This window comes from Pongo pygmaeus, chromosome 2 (genome assembly GCF_028885625.2).
Source record: "Pongo pygmaeus isolate AG05252 chromosome 2, NHGRI_mPonPyg2-v2.0_pri, whole genome shotgun sequence".
NCBI lineage: Eukaryota > Metazoa > Chordata > Mammalia > Primates > Hominidae > Pongo > Pongo pygmaeus.
The window spans coordinates 84,865,709-84,883,813 of NC_085930.1; positions in this window are offsets into that span (position 1 = coordinate 84,865,709).

The window sequence follows — 18,105 nt, forward strand, 5'->3', positions numbered from 1 at the left end:
TCTTCACCAGTGCATAAAATTTTTCAGTGATTGTGAAAAACATCAGAGCGGTTTAAACCTTCAAGCTTTCACCCAATAACCAAAAAAGGGCCCAAAACAAACAAGCATAGCTAAGCATTTCATCCTGGAAGCAGCTTATTGAATTAATAAGACAAGTCAATTAATGTACTGCTCTGTTGCTTCAGGATAAAACATGAAAATGGAAAAATGTGAGCTGTTTACCATATTGGGATCAAGCAACTAGGAAGACTGAACAAAACATCTTCCCTTCTCTAATTATTAAAGAAGAACTCAACATGGCTTCTGCCATGGATTGAATTGCATTTCCCCCAAATTCATATGTTGAAGACCTAGCCCCCAGGGTGACTGTGTGTGCCGTTTCTCTCTCTTTCTCTCTTTCTCTGCCATATGAGGAGAGAGTGAGAAGGCAGCCATTGACCAGCCAGGAAGAAAGCCCTTGAGAGGTAACAAATTGGCCAGCACTTTAATCTTGGACTTCCCAGCCTCTGGAACTGTGAGAAAATAAATGTCTGTTGCTTAAGTTACTTAGGCTTTGGTGTTCTTATTGGCAGCTTGAGCCAACTTATATGGCTTCCCATAGCTTTCTGGAGAGGAGTACCCTGGAGAGGAGGTTATAGTGGGCACTGAGTGGGCATTCAGCAAGCTATCTCTTTTCCCTCCTAGGTGTACAATTGGACTTTTTTTTTTTTTTTTTTTTTTAACCAGCTTTCCCTACAGTTAGGTGGGGCCATAAGCCAGAGCTGTGCTTAGTGGAATGTGGGCAGTTGTATTTTATACCACTTCCAAGCCTGTTCTTTAACATCTCTGGAGTGGTCCTCTGAGCTTACTCTCTCTTCTTTGCTTGCTGATAGGAAGCAGAGGCTCCGTGGAAGGTTTCATAGGCCCTGAAACGGAGAAACCTCTGAGGTATTTTTAGCTTGGAATCCAAGGACCCCTTAGTCTATGATAAAATTCAAGGAGTTCAACCATTTTCTAAGCTTGGTTAGAAAATTCTACATCTGTATTTTCAGGAGACTCTAACTTGAATTTAGCACTTCCTTCTATTATGAATGTACGCAAATCACTACCATGCTATTACAAGTACCTGTGACTTTGTCACCTAGAGAAATTACAGATTTTTCATATCACATTATAGTTGTTGCAGATATTTCAAAGTATTTTTACCCTCAAGACTCCTTAAAAATTATGATAGTTATGAAACTTGCTGCTAGGTTTTGTTATTTAATACTTTAATAATGAAGCATGTATATTACTACATATTAAATTTGTTTTTAAATAGTTTGATCACTGAGTTTTAATATAATTTTCTTTAAATCTCATGAATTTTATTTTATGCATTTTAAAACTACTACTGTGGAAAAGTATTGACAGACTACACCAGACTGCCCAGTATCCAAGGCAGAAAGAGGTTAAGAATTTTGGAGCCAGATGGAAGGAACCTGTATCAGAGTTACATGGCGGGGGGAAATAAACATTTGTTGGGTTAACCTACTGAGACATCAAAGTTGTTTGTTATATTTGTTAGTCTTCCCTCTAAAACATGGGTTGGCAAACCTTTTCTGTAAAAAAAAAAAACCAGATAGTAAATATTTGGGGCTTTGTGGGACTCACAGTCCCTGTGGGGCTTTGTGGGACTCACAGTCCCTGTTGTAACTAACTCTGCCATTGCAGAGTGAAGGCAACCATAGATAACACATAAATGAGTGCACTTGGCAGTGTTCCAGTAAAACTTTATGTATAGACACTGAAATTACAATTTTATAGAATTTTGACATGTCACTAACTGTATTCTTTAAAAAATGTTTCCCAATCATTGAAACATATAAAAAATATTCTTACCTCAGAAGCCATACAAAAGCAGGCAGTTGCCAACCTCTGATCTGAGACATGGGACAGGTGATCCTCTGGGGAAGGGTTAGGGAGTGTCATTGTGGTTGACTGTTGAACTTCCTGGATGATTCAATTCCAAAACATATCCTTACTGGCTATGTCACTTAATAGCAATCTGAAGCAATTCTCTGTTGTCTACTCTTCCTAAATCCAAATCCTAACACTGTGTATACTTAGTTTAGAATAGTGGTTCTCTGGCTTGGCTGTGCTTTAGAATAACATATGACACTTTAAAAAGAAATATTGAAGTCTGGGCCTCACACTGTACCCATTAAGTCAGAATCTCTGGGGTTTCGGACTCGGGCATTTTTATGAAGCTCCCCAGCTGATCTCATGCAAAAGAATATTAGTATAGACATGCTGAGGCTAAAGATGAACACTTGTCCTGTGTCCCACAGTGGGGGCAATGAATAAAAATAGAGATTTCTTCTTTCACCATCTTGGACTTCAATTTATTTCATTTCTATTAGGTTGAAAACAGCACTTATCATTTTGGTTAAACAAATATAAAACGTCTCCTCTATTCTAACACATACCGTGTCATCAGGCTAGAGCTGTTACCAAATATGATGACTAGCGTGTAACCTCTTGCCCAGAGTTTAAAAACTGTTGTTTAGGGAATGGTTTTTGCTGTCTGTCTCCTTTTCTTTTTTCTTTTTCCCTTTTCTCCTTCTCAGCCTCATTCCCTCCCTTTCTTGTTCCTTCCCACCCATATTCCCTTCCAACATACTGAGAACCTACTATCTGCCTCCTAGGTACTTTTCTGGATGTCCTGAGATTTGTTTCAGTTTGTCTGTACATTGTCTTAAACATTTTCCATAATTTTCCAGCATCTAAAAATAGGAAGATTTCATAGAAAAATTAGTGGAGATGGTGATCCTGTACATTTCCACATGGTGACAGTCAGGTGCATCTGAGTAACAGGATTCTTTGACACTGGGTTCTTTCTGCTTAGCTACAGTTCTACCCCTTCCGAATGTCTCATATGCACCTACGTTTCTCATGGAACTGAAATTCTTCAGCCTTTAGAAATTTGAGCTGTGGCCCCTTAGGTAGCCCAGTTCTTTAAAAAAATATTCTATAGTCTGCACCTTTACTGTCACCCTGCAACTAAGTGCCAAATTCTCAGATGAAAGTACACTCTTCTGCTATCATCCATATCGGAGGTCTGCAAACTATGGCTCCTACACCAAATCTGGCTTGCTGCTTGTTTTTGTAGACAATTTTGTCATTAAGTTGTATCAGAATATAGCCCTGTCCATTTATTTATGGATTGTGTATGGCTCTTTCACATATTGATGGCAGAGTTCAGTAGTTTCCTGCAAAGTCTAAAATAATTACTATCTGTTCCTTTGCAGAAAATACTTTCTAACTTATGATCTAGACTTTTGGTGTAAGACATTTGTGCATCAAGACATCTGTTACAACCTGGCTGATTTCAATTTTAGCTTTTCATTCAGATGTTTCATATTGTTGTGGTATCAACTTAATTTCTTGTAGCACAAACCAGAGGCCCCTTTCTATTAGAAGAGACCAGCTTTAGTAAGAGGAAACAAATGTAGAAAGAGGTTATTGGCATCTGTTATTCTTTTGCTAAAATACTTTTGCCTTGATGTTAATTTGAATCATGCTTTTTTTTTTTTTAGTCAATTGTTTCTTTAAACAGTCATTAGGTGAAATGTTTTATTTCATCTTATTATGTAAATGTTGTTACCTTGCTTGGAGAACAAAATCACTGCTTTACTCTTCAGCAAATTCCCACTTACTCCCAATTACGTTGAACCCTACAGTGTAATAGGAATGGTGATGGACGAAAGAAGCTAATGGTTTCAGAGCATTTGGCCATTTTGAACACTACAATTGCAGCTAATCTACTTGAAATATGCTTAAGATATTATGCTCATTTTATGTCTCCAGCCAGCAGGAAAAAGATCCTGTTTATTGGGTTAGAGCCAAATGCACAACAGTGGTAAGACACATATCAAAGTTCCTAATCTTTTTCAGGAAAAGATTGTCTGAAAAAAGAATCATTTAAAAACTCTTTTCTTTCACCTTCTCTGTACATTTGCTCAAACAACTGACTAGAGTTTGTTAAAATAAAATTTTCTCTCAGTAAAATGCTGACTTGCAACACTTTCTTAATCTTTCTCCATCCTGGAGAATGGACTTTTTGTTGAGCTTTATGTACTGGGTTCCAAACAAGAGAAAATATAACATAATATATAATTCACCATGGTAGCCTGTAGCATGAAAATGTTCTACAGGAAGGGGTATCAATGTTCTTGTCATTCCACATTTGTTTTGTCAAGTACCTAGCAAGTGCCTAAGATTGTTCTCAAGTATAAAGGAATAATAAAAAATAATAAGCATGAGGAAAATGTGGCTTAGCTTTATTAAGATACAATGTTAAGAGCCCTGAAATTGGACCTGATATCTCATCACAGCTTTACTGTCAAGAAGCCCTGGTGACACAGGCAAAGTGGCTTCAATTATCTGGGCTGTGTGTACTCTTCTACATAATGTGGACACCACCATCTATAGCCCGAGAGCTGACCGCCAATGTTATTTTTACTTTGGAGATGACCAAATAAAAAGATAGAGCATTTGTACTCTGTAAAGGACTCTACAAAGGAAGGGAGTTTTTAATGTGCTGCTCAGGAAGACCTTGAAATTTCTACCAGAATTTTTTTTGTAGTTTTCTTTTAAAAGTCCTTGGCAAGACCTCAGTAAGTTTCAGTTGGCTGAAGATGGGGCAATTTGAGCATCAGTAAGGATAATACGTGCAAAGGAGAGAAACACATCAAATATGTTTACTTCCATAAAGTCATTATCATACTAAAAAATTTATTAGCTTCTTTCAAGGTTGCTGGTGAAAGAATTCCATATTTTGAAAGCTGATAAACCAAGAGAATCAAGCATTTATCATGCCTTCTTATAAAATCCGTACCTCTGGATAACGATGTGAGAAAATTTCTCTTTAGAGAAGTATTCAGCTAACAAACAAAGGAAGAATGATAAAATTTAAAATATCATCCTTTGTAACTGCTAAAATACTAGTGTATCTGAGAAGTTGTCATCAATGGCTGACAATGTCATGAAAAGAGACAACCAGACATTATGTGCCTCTACAAGGAAATACACATCTCCACCTATGAAGTCTAGCCCAAAAAAACAAAGAACAAAAAAATACAATGTAAATCTGATCAAGCCTTTAGATTTAACTACTAATTTATAGAAAATTCAAGAGACAGAGGAACATTTTAAACAACACCGTGGAGATGTTACCAACAAAATGCAGACTTTGGGAAAACTTCACAGAGCAGAGACAATTCACTTCTTAAAAATTTTTTCAAAGAAGAAAAAAAGAAAGGCAGAAAGGAAACATATAAGTTAAAATGGACATTAAGAGACATCTCAATCAATTATAATATATGGAACTTATCTGGACTCAAGCAATTTACTGAAAAATTGTTAAGACGGTACACCATGGGAAATATCACTGACTCGGTAGTTGATAGTATTAATAATGTATTGTTAATTTATTTGTTTTGATAATTGCATTATGGTTAAGTTTGAGGAAAATGGCTTATTTTTTACAGATACAGTGTGATATATTTACAGAAGATATAATTTGCTTTAAAATAATCTGGGGTTGGGAAGTGGGTGGGTATATGGATGAAACAAGATGGGCCATGTACTAGCACTTGTTGAAACTGAGTGATGAGTACAGAAGAGTTATTACACTATTCTATCTACTTTTAAGTTTGAAAATTTGGATTTTCTCTGTTCTGTAAAGTTTTCCCAAAGTCTGCATTTTGTTGATAAGATCTCCGTGGTGTTGTCTAAAATGTTCTTCTGTCTCTTGAATTTTCTGTAAGTTAGTAGTTAGATCTAAAGGCTTGATCAGATTTACATTGTGTTTTATCTGTTCTTTGTTTTTTTTAGGCAAGACTTCTTTATAGGTGGAGATGTGTATTTCCATCAAGAAGCACATAATGTCTGTGTCTAGTTATCTCTTTTCATGACATTGTCATTCTGTCTACTTTTATGTTTGATATTTTCCATAATTAAAAGTTAAAAAACGTGAAGCAAAAGAGTTCCAGCATGAAATGATGGTAATGAACCTAGGGATCCTCCTGCATGTTCAGGGGTTTTGGCCTGGGAGCTGGCAGTTCTAATAGCAGATAGGGCAGAGTGAAAGCCTAAATGAGTCACTTTTCTACAGATTATTAAATTATGTTGGGATCAGTCAACTTTGAAACCCATAGAACTTTAAAGCTGCCTCAGTAAAATCCATCTCTCTCTCTTTCTCTCTCTCTCTGTCTCTCACACAGACACACATTTCAAATGTCATTAAAATCTGTTAAAAATCTCAGAAGTTATAAAAACCAACATAATGACCACCAATTTTATCCCCACTGAAAGACTATCCCCAAAATAGACTTTTAGTCTATCTTGAGTTTCTTTAATAGTGTGCTCAATCTGACCCGAATCTATTATTCTTTTTAGATATAAGCTTAAACCAGTGTGAAAAGCTGAGCGGTCAACTTGAAGGCTAGACTTCATTTTATTCAAAGAGAGAATTAATTGTACGTTCAGATTAAAATATTCAACAAAAAGGAGTTTTTATTTCCAGTTGTAGAATTCATAGTGCTTCTGTTAAGAGGTCAAATGGAATTATCATAGAAAAATACAAGACATTTCTCTAATTCATGGGATTTTAAAATCACTTGATGTTTAGAATAAAGAATGACATTTTTGAATAAAATACATTCCTTTCCTTTCTCTTTGGGACTATGGTCAACGTTTAAACTTAAAGATTGTTTCATTAAAATCCCATCCCACAAGTAAAAGTGATTCGCAGGAGGTTACAGAAGGCATTCTTGCAGTGATATCAGCCAGTGGCCAGCAGTCTGGGATATCAACTTCGTGAAAGTCTGTGCTGCATTACCCACGTCTTCTGGGATACTCTGGGGAGATATTTTATTTTGGAAAAAAAATGAAGTATTTTAAGAATTTTAGATTTTCCTTGAAACCAACAGAGACATCCCTGTGTATGCCAAAACTTGGTTTCAGAATCACTGACTTAGATCCTGTTTTAAGTCTTCAGTACTTGGAAGGGGCCAATTACTGAAAATAAAAACTGGAAAGATTGTTTGCTGTTTTTGGTGACACCAGTAGCCCATAGTGCTTCTATAATTCTGCAAGCACTGTGCTAGTAGGTTTTGCATTTGAAGCCCTTCCCATGCCTTGAGGCCCTCTTAGCTGCTATTTGTTTGTTTGAGACAAAGTTTCAATCTCGCTGCCCAGGCTGGAGTGCAATGGAGCCATCTGGCTCACTGCAACCTCCGCCTCCCGGGTTCAAGCGATTCTCCTGCCTCAGCCTCCAGAGTAGCTGGGATTACAGGTGCTCGCCACCAAGCCTGGATAATTTTTGTATTTTTAGTAGAGACGGGGTTTCACCATGTTGACCAGGCTGGTCTTGAACTCCTGACCTCAGGTGATCCACCCACCTTGGCCTCCCAAAGTGCTGGGATTACAGGCATGAGCCACCATGCCTGGCCCTTACCTACTGTTTTAAATGAAAAATAAAAAATTAAATATTTGAGAAACAGGAAAACATCTAGCTTGGAATCTTTTTTGTGTTTTTATCCTCTGCCTTGAAGCACATTGCTGAACTTTTCCTCTTTGAGAAACATATTTTTGAACCTTAAGGGATATTGCAAATTCTCAAAAATACTGCACATCCTAGTCATATTTATTTAGGAAAATAACCCAGAATCCTGCAAATATTGCATAGATTACTGCACAAGAACACATGCCACACTGCTATCTTAAAAGTTGGGATGAAATATGACAGATAGACAGGTGAGGGGACCACATCACACAACTAGGACAGTCCGTGAAGTGGTCTCTAAGGGGTGAAAAGTCGTGGCTATTTGTCAATTTAGAAATCCAGGGAATTGCACTACAAACTATTTATACATTTTGGTTATATTTGCATGCTGCTAGGGCCATGGTTCTCCACAAGCACAATACCTAAATCTAAAAATACCTTTGAGGGCCACATGGAAATTTGTGCAATGATTTCTCAGTTGTTACAGCAGTTGTAGGATGCTACTATTATGTGGTAGGCTGGGAGAAGTGCTATATGTCCTGAAGTGTACAATGTATTTCTGCTCAAGGAAGAATTGTTGTCCCACTGAATTGTTATTGTCTCATTGAACATTAATGTAAGTGAAAAACCTGCTCATAATGATATAAGCCCAGAAATGAACTCAGTTTATAAAAAGTAATTTTTAAAACTTCAGACATAATTAACATTTCATAAAATTTACTTTTTTAAGTGGTCTATAATTTGGTGGTTTCCAGTATATTCATAAGATTGTACAACGATTACCAGTATCTAATTCCAGAACATTTTAATCTCCAATTAGCAGTCAGTGCCTCATGTCTCCCTTCTTTCTAGCCCTCAGAAATTAAATTGCTTCTGTCTCTATAGATTTACCTATTCCAGACATTTCATATAAATGGAATCATATAATATGTGACCTTTTGAGTCTAGCTTCTTTCACTTAGCATAAGGTTTTCAAGATTCATCCATGTTGTAATATGTATCAATATTTCATCCCTTTTTATGCTTGAGTAATATTTTATCATATGAATATGCCCTAGTGTCTTTTATCTATTTGTCAATTGATGGATGCTTGCATTGGCATTATTTTGATTTATGTTAAAATTACCCAGGAATGCAACTACCATGTAAATGGGGGAAAGATTGTACTCTTTTGTTCTAAATTTTACTAAGAATCAGTTATCATTTTAGAAAAATCATGTCAGCAACAGTAGCCTGGCTTGTGGATTTGAATCATCAATAAAACAACTTGTTTTTATTTACAATGTTGTATTCTTTAATTTATATCTACACACCTACACCCATATGCATACATATTTTTACTTAGCTTGTATTTTAAAATATAATACATAATATGGCAACTGTATCTAGGTAAATTTACTTCCCTTAAATCTAATACTTATTCATTATAAATATGTGCACAACTCTATATCATTATGTCTTCTGGCATTATGTGCCAGACTATTTACAAATTAAAACAAACATTTTTAAACAGATTTTCTTATATTTCTCCTTTATCTCACATTTGAGAATTACACTGATTTTTCTGAATTACACATATAGGGATGTTATACTATTCACGAATTTCATTTCAAGAGAGTAAGGTGATATCAGAAAATATCTGTTATCAAAAGGCAGTATTAGATCTTGTAAAGTTGACAATCACTGTATTAGGGCAAGACTGTGGTGAGATTATCTTTGTGAGAACTGTCCCTCTGACATAGGATACGCATTTCTTCAGTAGTATTTGTATGCACATAGGCATTGTTTAGCTCCTCAGGGTATTTGAGACAAGTGATTTGCAAATTTCTGTTGAACTCTGCAAATTTGCCACAATGACAAATTAATTAACAATGGCCATTGCAGCTTTGAGTCAGAGGTGACTATTCCTATTTAAAAATTTTCCCTGACGTAAGAAACACAAAACTTGTAATGAGACAAAAAAAATCTGGTGTCTTCTTTTTAGACATTGCTGAAAAGATTGTTGAGATTTTAAATAGCATGTTAAAGCTGGAATGCAAAATAGAGTTGAGAGATTTTTGTCTAGATGAATTTTCATTAATTGCATATCCCATAACTCATATGTTATTACTTTATAAAGCTAGTATATAATTAGATGATATCTATAAATCTGATAAAGCATTATCTGTAAAGGTAGTGGCGAGATCTCTGGCTAAAATATTAAGTTACTTATTCAATTTTACATTTTTGAACCAATTCATGCCTTCAACCATTTTATAGTTTTGGCCAATTTACATCTCACCTATTTGTATTTGGTCTGCTTCCCTGTTATAAAACTCTTGGCAGGTTCATCTTTGTAGTTATAGTTATATCTGATTGAACATCTCTGAAGTCTTTCTGCCAGTCTCCATAAAAGAGGCCATTGGTTTATTATAAAATTCCTAGGACTCCAAGTCATTTCCATTATCATCCTATGACTGATGTAACTGACTAATTAGAGATGGAGCTGGCTTGCCTCGAGTGGCTTACTTACTCTGAAGAAACAGATGCCATTGAAATTGGTTAAAAAAAAAAAGAAAAAAGAAAAAGAAAAGAAAAAAAGAAAAAAAACCCACCCTGTTTTTGCCAGTAAGCAATGCTGTTAGACAGTTAAGGGATATCTGTATCTCTGAACAAAGCAACCTCCTTATAGATGGTATGAGCTGCTCTTCTGAATCTAGAATTCATTGTGTCAAAAGAATCTGGCATTAGAGAGTATCTCTAATTTCATTTTCATTATACAGATAATGAAACAGGCTCAGAGAACCACAAATTCTGGGAAAGAAAAGACTATAGAAATGAATCCTTCTACAACGTTCCTAACGGTTCTTCCAGTCTATGTTTGAACACCATCAATAACAAGAAACTCACTACCTACCAAAGAAAGTCTGCTGGGTGGTTCATTCTTATATTAAACTGAAATATGTTTGGCTATAAATTCCATGCACTCTTTAAAAATTAATTAAATTCCTTTTCTAAATGACAGACCTTTAATTACTTAAATGCAGCTCTCGTTCTTGATCCACTTATTGTTTTTCCATGAATCTGAACACTGTGTTCTTAGACTGTTTCTAATCATCACAGCTGCTTTTGTCTGCTTGTCTAATTTATTTGAACTTGCTTCAACCATGCAAGGTAGTCAATGGCCATTTTGAATGTAGATCACCTGCAAAATTGGTCTGCATGCCATGCCAATACCCTCTTTCACATAGTTGATAGTAAAACATTGCATAAGACATAGTCAGGACGGAACCCAGGATTCTGCTACGAGAAATCTTTCTCCAGCATGTGATTAGTCCATGAATTAAAAACATTTAAATATGGCTATTCATTAAGATTATGAACCTACACAACGTTTTACTAACATCCAGACTTCTCCATAATAGGCCAGGTGTCAGCAAACTTTTTTTTATAATGGATCAGATAGTAAATATTTTATGCTTTCAGAGCCTTAAAGTCTCCATTGCAGCCATTCTACTACTATTGTTGTGCAAAAGCAGCTATAGCCAGTATGTAACAAATGGTTGTGTTAGAATAAAACTTTATTTTTAAAAAGTCAGCAGGCCAGATTCAGTGTAAGAGCCAGTTTGCCAATCTCTGGTCTGGACTTGAACTTTCCTAAATTCTAGATGTATTATGTCCATCATTTAAAAACTTAATCCCTCAGACTAAACAATGAGGCCAATGGAAAAGGTGTCTGACATGATTTTTTTCTCAGTGAACTCAAGCTGGCCTCTAGTGATTACTGTTTCCCTAATTATTCATAAAAATTCCCTTAAAGATACATTGTAAAATATACCTCAGGGTCACTAGTCCACAGTTTTCAGAATCTACTTATTTTTTAAAATAATTATAACTATACTTAACTGATTCTAACTTCTGGCACCTCTCCTTGGTGCCTCAAAATTCCTTAGCATTGGTGTGGCAATATTTCGATAGTTTTTTTTTTTTTTCCTTCTGGTTTTAGGAACGTAGTTCTTATGCAGGGGGTGATATACAGGACCAGGCTCTTACCGGCTTGTGAGAACCGGCTGTGTACATCTCTTCCCAACTCCACACTGGTATCTTGAAATCAGCTGTAGTGAGAGGATTTATACCACAGTAATCAATAGATGCTACAAATCAGGGCTTTCCCTTTCCCTCTGTCATGCATCCTGGGTAATTTAATCATCGAGGAGAGCAAGATGCTGTCTTACAAATCTCTTCCCCTATCTTGGGTTTATTTTTCTCTTGACACTATTTCTTCTAGGCATTTTAGCAAAAAACAACATAGTTGCTTGAGAAAAATCTGAATTCTCTATCACCTACACATTATTGGATTCAGGCAGTAGGTTTGTCCCTTCCTTGTTTTTCTTGCTTTGAACTTAACTACAAAAAGGTCTTTAGGTTGCTCTTAGCATTTTTGGGAAGCTATAACTCACGGGGGAATTTAACTTTCCTTAGTATATTCTTCCAGGTTTCTGTCATTCTTATATATAGTCTTTCTTGATGGTTTGCTTTTGCTAAATCTTTTGCCAATGTCTTTTAAAATTCCAAACTGTTTCTTTAGCTAGCTTACCGTATTTCCTCACTGTTCTCATTTGCTCTTGCCTGCATAGGATGTCAGTTCTAAGAACTGATTTGAGAAATTTAAGTGACTCCCTCAGTTAGGACTAAAAATTAGGACTCTTTTAACCCAATGCATTTACTGGGATGCTATGTTTTCTTTAACATTCAGTAAAAGAAGATACTGGGATTAAGAGAAAAATTTGGAACCTTCTCATTCATAATTCAATTTGAACTTTGTTCACTGACAATGAGGCAAGGTCTCATGGGAGTAGACTGAATCAGATGAAACTAAAGCTTTCTCTCTATGAATAACCTCTAAAAGACTCAGCATAGTCTTATGCTTGTTTATCGAGATGGCCTTAGATAGTTCGGTCCACTGAATGGCAACTGATTGATATAGCTCAGGCTTGAATCTAAGTCATCAGCTCCTCCATGAAAGGAATAGTATTATTCACTGCTCTGTCCTTAGGCTTTGACATGGTAAGTCTTCCACGTGCATTACTAAATACCACAAAAACATCCTTACTGGTCCTCTCAGTTTATTTGGGTGCCCTTCAATCTGTTCTCCATTTTGAAACCAGAGTTGTCATCTTAAAAGCTGCCTTAGGATTTTATTTGAAAGATGAAGCCAGGAAGCACTGATAAGGAAGTAAGGAAATAAGACAGGAAGTTAAGGGAAGCCAATGAAGTGTGTGTTTATGGGCAGGCTGCAGCTTTGGGTAACTTGGGCTCAGTCTTATTTGGGAATTCCTAAATGCTGAAGAGAACTGTGCAGTACAATATGATAGCCACTGGCTGAATGTGGCTTTCTAAATATAATTTTAGGTTAATTAAACATGTAAAATTAAATAAAACTAAACATCAGTTTCTGCATTGCAACTGCCACATTTCAAGTGCTCAATAGTTCCATGTGCCAATTGGCTACCACACTGGATAGCTCAGATACAGAATATCTTCACATTGCAGAAAGTTCCACTGGGTAACCCTGATGTAGAGTATACCTCAGTGTTGCCCATCTGGGAGCAGGGAAGCTGGAAATTTATATATCAGTCTTATTTGTCAATGGTTGCTCTCCTAATTCCCTGACATGTCTGGTTTGCCCTGCACGTATAAGGGAACAAGGACAGAATATGGATAGACACCAATACCATCTGCTGTAAGTACAAATCAGATTGTGTCACTCTTGGCTTAAAAATCCTTTTTCATGGCTTCCTGCTACAATTCAGATAAAACCCACACTCTTTATCATGCCCTACATGGCCCCATAATCTGACTTCAAGATTACTTCCCCAGTGTCATGCCACTTTGCTCTCAATTACTCTGCTTTCAAATCAAACTGAAAGAGACTTTCTGTAAGTTTCACAAACACATTGAGTTCTTCCTTGGCTAGGGCAGTGGCACATACTAATTTGTCCACTTGAAACACCCCCACTGGTTCACTCCCACTCCCTCTCAGCTCTCTGCGGGGTTGTATCTTGCTATCCTCTAGTTCTTAGCTAAATACCACCTCCTCCAGGAGATGTTCCATGGTCATCTTACCTAAAGTTAGCATTTCCCTCCCATTGTTTACTTCCTTGGCTTGTTTTGAATTTCTTTTGTATCATGATTTTTAATTATTTGTTTACTTTTGTTTTTATCTGTTTCCTCTAGAACAATGTAAGCTCTGAAGTCACCCCCAGTATCTAGTAGTGTACCTGACACATAGTAAGAACTCAACAGATATTTGTTTATTGAATGAATAAGTGAATTAATGAACAAAAAAAGTCTTTACCAGTGAGGTGGGTGTAAGAGAGGGCATGAAAGGTCACACCTCTGCAGTATGCAGGGTTATGTGTGAATCTGCTTGGACAGTTAGCCTGAATGACAAAGGGGCTGAGTGTGAGGGAAAGAGTGGCCTGGCCATGGCATTGTGCATAGTTGCTGATTATGGTCTCACACACCAGTTGGCGCAAGTCATTAGCAACTCAACTTCTGAATTAACACTCTGGATACCAGCAGGGTGCATTCTCCAACATGCTATTACTTGCTTGTGTCAAAGGCATCACTCAAGTGTGGGTTATACCAGCATTTTACAGTGGCTTTAAAACACTGTCTAGCAGATGGAGAATTCTACAAAGTTGAGCAAGCATCTGTCTAGTCTTCCAGCTTTCTAGAAAAGGAACATGAAATAAAATTTTGGTTATTTTTGCTAAGTTCGTCTGTCTTGAGTGGAGCAAGCAGAGACACAGGGAGCACCTAGGTGACACCTTAGTAATTTGAGAATAACACAGTAACAGTTATCTGGGAATAACCATTGCTTATCTACCGCTTTATATTTGTATAACATTCCCACTTTCTCCATTTCTCTAATCCTCCCATAACCTTTAAGTTTTGTATAATGATTTCCATTTTACATGCAAAAACTCTTGGAGAGAGGTTGCAAGCTTTTCTGGGCTGAATTTTTAAATGGAAGGCAAGGATTTGAACCTTTGAGGAGTTCTTTTCAATACACACAGTGCCTTTTAGGCGTGAAATGTAAAGGGGAGAATAGAGGAGAAAATGTGATAGTGGTGAGATGAGCGGTGGTGGGGGGGTGAGAAACCTTGAAAGCTTCTCAGTATAGCCATCTCATGAGGAGTCAGATTAGGATCCAAACACAGCAAGAACTCACATGGAGTCCAGGTATGAATGTAGACAGCAGCAGGAGTCATGAAATGATTTTATGTGACTCAACATAGAATCAGAGGGGGAGGCCATTTTTATTGGGCAGCCAGTACCTAGCATTGAGTAGATGTACAAGCATCTTGGGACTTTTTGCACTAGCTGGTAGGCTCTGCCAACCTTATACTGCTTCCTTTTGGTCCCCAATGTTTGCTCCTGCACTAGCTTGGTTACCCCAAAGTTGGAGCCCATGGAAATGCAATAATTTTACTCCACTCTAGCAGAGAGGTTGGCTCCTTTTTGCAACCTTGACATTTCACCCAGTAGACGACAACTGATGCGCCCATAGCATCCTCGGTGGCATAGGTAAGACAGGCTGTAGGTTGTGTGTAATTGCCTGCAAACTAGCCTTTTCTGCCACTTTTTCTACCACCAGAGGAATCACATGAAAATGGAAATACATGAGAATAATATAATTTTGGGCCAGATTTAACAAAATTTCAATGGGTTATAAATATGTGAGATTTGGACATTTCATATTGTGATATTGTGAAATATATTTTTGGTTTTCAACATGGTTCCCTGGCATACAACTCTTAAACTCCTTAGAATTTCCAAGTGATGTCTTTTTATATGCTAACGAGCTGACTGATGATGGCTGGCTGCTTCTAGTTAGCTTTAGGATAGGGGCTGGTCTCTGGAAGGACCATCTGTCCTAAAGGATTAGATCCAAGGCAGGATTAGAGGGTCGGGACTTCAGCCCCACCCAAAACATCTAGGGAGAGGACAGGAGCTGAAGGTTGACCTGATTACCAATGGCCAATGATTTTATCAATCATGCCTATGTAAAGAAGCCTCCATAAAAACCCAGAAGGACAGGGTTTGGAGAGATCCTGGACAGCCGAACATGTGGAGGTCCTGGAGGGTAGTGTGCTCGGGGAGGGCATGGAAGCTCAATACCCCTTCCTATACTTCGAACTATGCATCTTTTCATCTATATCTTCTGTACTATCCTTTATAATTAATTGGTAAATATAAGTAAGTGTTTCCCTGCATTCTATCGGTTGCTTTAGCAAATTAATAGAACCCAAGGAGGGAGTTGTGGGATCCTCAGTTTGTAGCCAGTCAGTCAGAAGCACAGGTAAAACAACCTGGGGCTGTGACTGGCATCAGAAATGGAGGCCAGTCTTGTGGGACTGAGCCTTCAACCTGTGGGGTGCGACATTATCTCCAGGTAGATGCGTCATAATGGAATTGAATTAGAGGACGTCCAGCTGGTATTCACTGCAGAATTGCTTGCTTGGTGTGCAGGGAAAAACTCCCACACATCTGGTCACAGAAGTCTTCTGTGTTGATTGTTGTATGGTGTGGGAGCAGAGGAAAAATATTTTGAGTTTATTTTTGTCCACACTCATATACCAACATCTGAATTTCTGGATAGTTCTAAAAATAAGTCAGAAGAATATGGACATATGGCTCCTTAATGAGCAGCATTAAGCATGGTGCCATGCATGGCAACAACAGGCTGAGATCAAATTCTGGCTACTAGTGTCTTGCAATGTGCCAGGGTATTTTAGGCACTGTAGGTGGCCCTGCTTAACTAAATTTTGTTACCTGGCTAGCTTCTGTAGGCTTATGTGCCTTTTAGGCCATGTTTGAGAACTACCCTTGAACCAATTATAATGCTTTTAAAAATTTATTCACAGTCAGCTAGTCATGGTGGGTCATGCCTGTAATCCCAGCACTTTGGGAGGCCAAGGCAGGCAGATCACAAGGTCAAGAGATCGAGACCATCCTGGCCAACATGGTGAAATACTGTCTCTACTAAAAGTACAACAATTAGCTGGGCGTGGTGTCACACACCTGTAGTCCCAGCTACTCAGGAGGTTGAGACAGGAGAATCGCTTGAACCCAGGAGGCGGAGGGTGCAGTGAGCCGAGATTGCGCCACTGCACTTCAGCCTGGCAACAGAACAAGACTCTGTCTCAAAAAAAAAAAAAAAAATTATTCACAGTCTTTCTGAAGAAGCTATTTCCAACCCACTCCATGATCTATGGCCACATATCCATGTGCCATGGCCTAATGGCTGCAATACAGTGTCTTATGGAAAATTTGGCTGCAAGTTTTCTTCATAGCATGTCAGTCTATTCTTGGGTTATAGCTTCTCTAAGCAAGTGGGAATCAGGGCTGGATAAACATTGCCTGGTCTATCAAAGTCAGTTAGGGCTGGGATCCTGGCTTTCATATTTGGTAACAAATTATTATTTCTTTTAATGATGTAACTAGCTACCAGAATGAGAGCTTAAACTTTTTGAAAATGAAGCAAACTACCTAAGTAAATAAACAAATGAGAGCCACTTGTGGACCAATGATGTGAGCATGTCATGACATCCATTGATATGCCCTGAGCTCTTTTACAAGGAAAAAAAAATCTTGACCTATTCAACCTCAAATCTCTAAACCTTTAATAGGGGATATAGTAAGAGGCGTGTATGTACAATTAATAGCCTCATCTTTAAAGTGTGAACTTGATTCTATTTCATCACTTTTGTATTATTCCCATGGGTAGTATGAAATTAGATTCCATTACTGCTCCCACTAGTCCTGAGTTCTCACATTCCAGAGTAGTGCCTTTTATCATGTTTTCTTGTATTTATAAACTAGCTGGAGATGGCTCGAGCCCTACAATTCACTAAACACGCCGTCTTTTATTTAGAAGGTAGACAACTCACAAAAAGACATGACACACTTCTTTGTCAAGCAAACTCTAATAGCTTTTGAAATGGGGCTGTCAAGCTTAATTGAAAGAAAAAGTCATATTATGACATGATATTTAACCTCCCAGGGAAGCAGTGTGTGCCATGTGCAGGTGAAGAATGTGGTGGATCTCCTCAGATAAAAAATTTTTATGCCTTCCATAACTTACTGTATCAGTGACAATGGCAAGGTGGCATAATATACTGTACTAAAAAACCACTGTATTGCTTTGTGAAAGTTATACTCAATTTGATCAAAAAAACATGTTGAATTGTGTCTTGGTGAAAACATTCTTCATCATTCTACAATGGAAAGAAGCCAAGTAGTAAACTTCTCAATGTGCTTTCCTAGTCCGTTAATAGATTAATGTAATCACCCCAAAATGTCAACAAATAAGATTTACACTATTTGAAAATCTTAATCTTATGAAATAAGCTACATTTTCACTTTTTTACCAAGAGAAGGCTCTGGATAAAACTCTTTGCATTTACTCAGTTATGTTATAACATTATTCATCTTCCTGGAGGCACAAGCTCAAAATCAATATTAGTCATACCACACTGAGCTGTTTATTACCAGAAATACGTGATACAAGTTTTTACACCATAAATGTG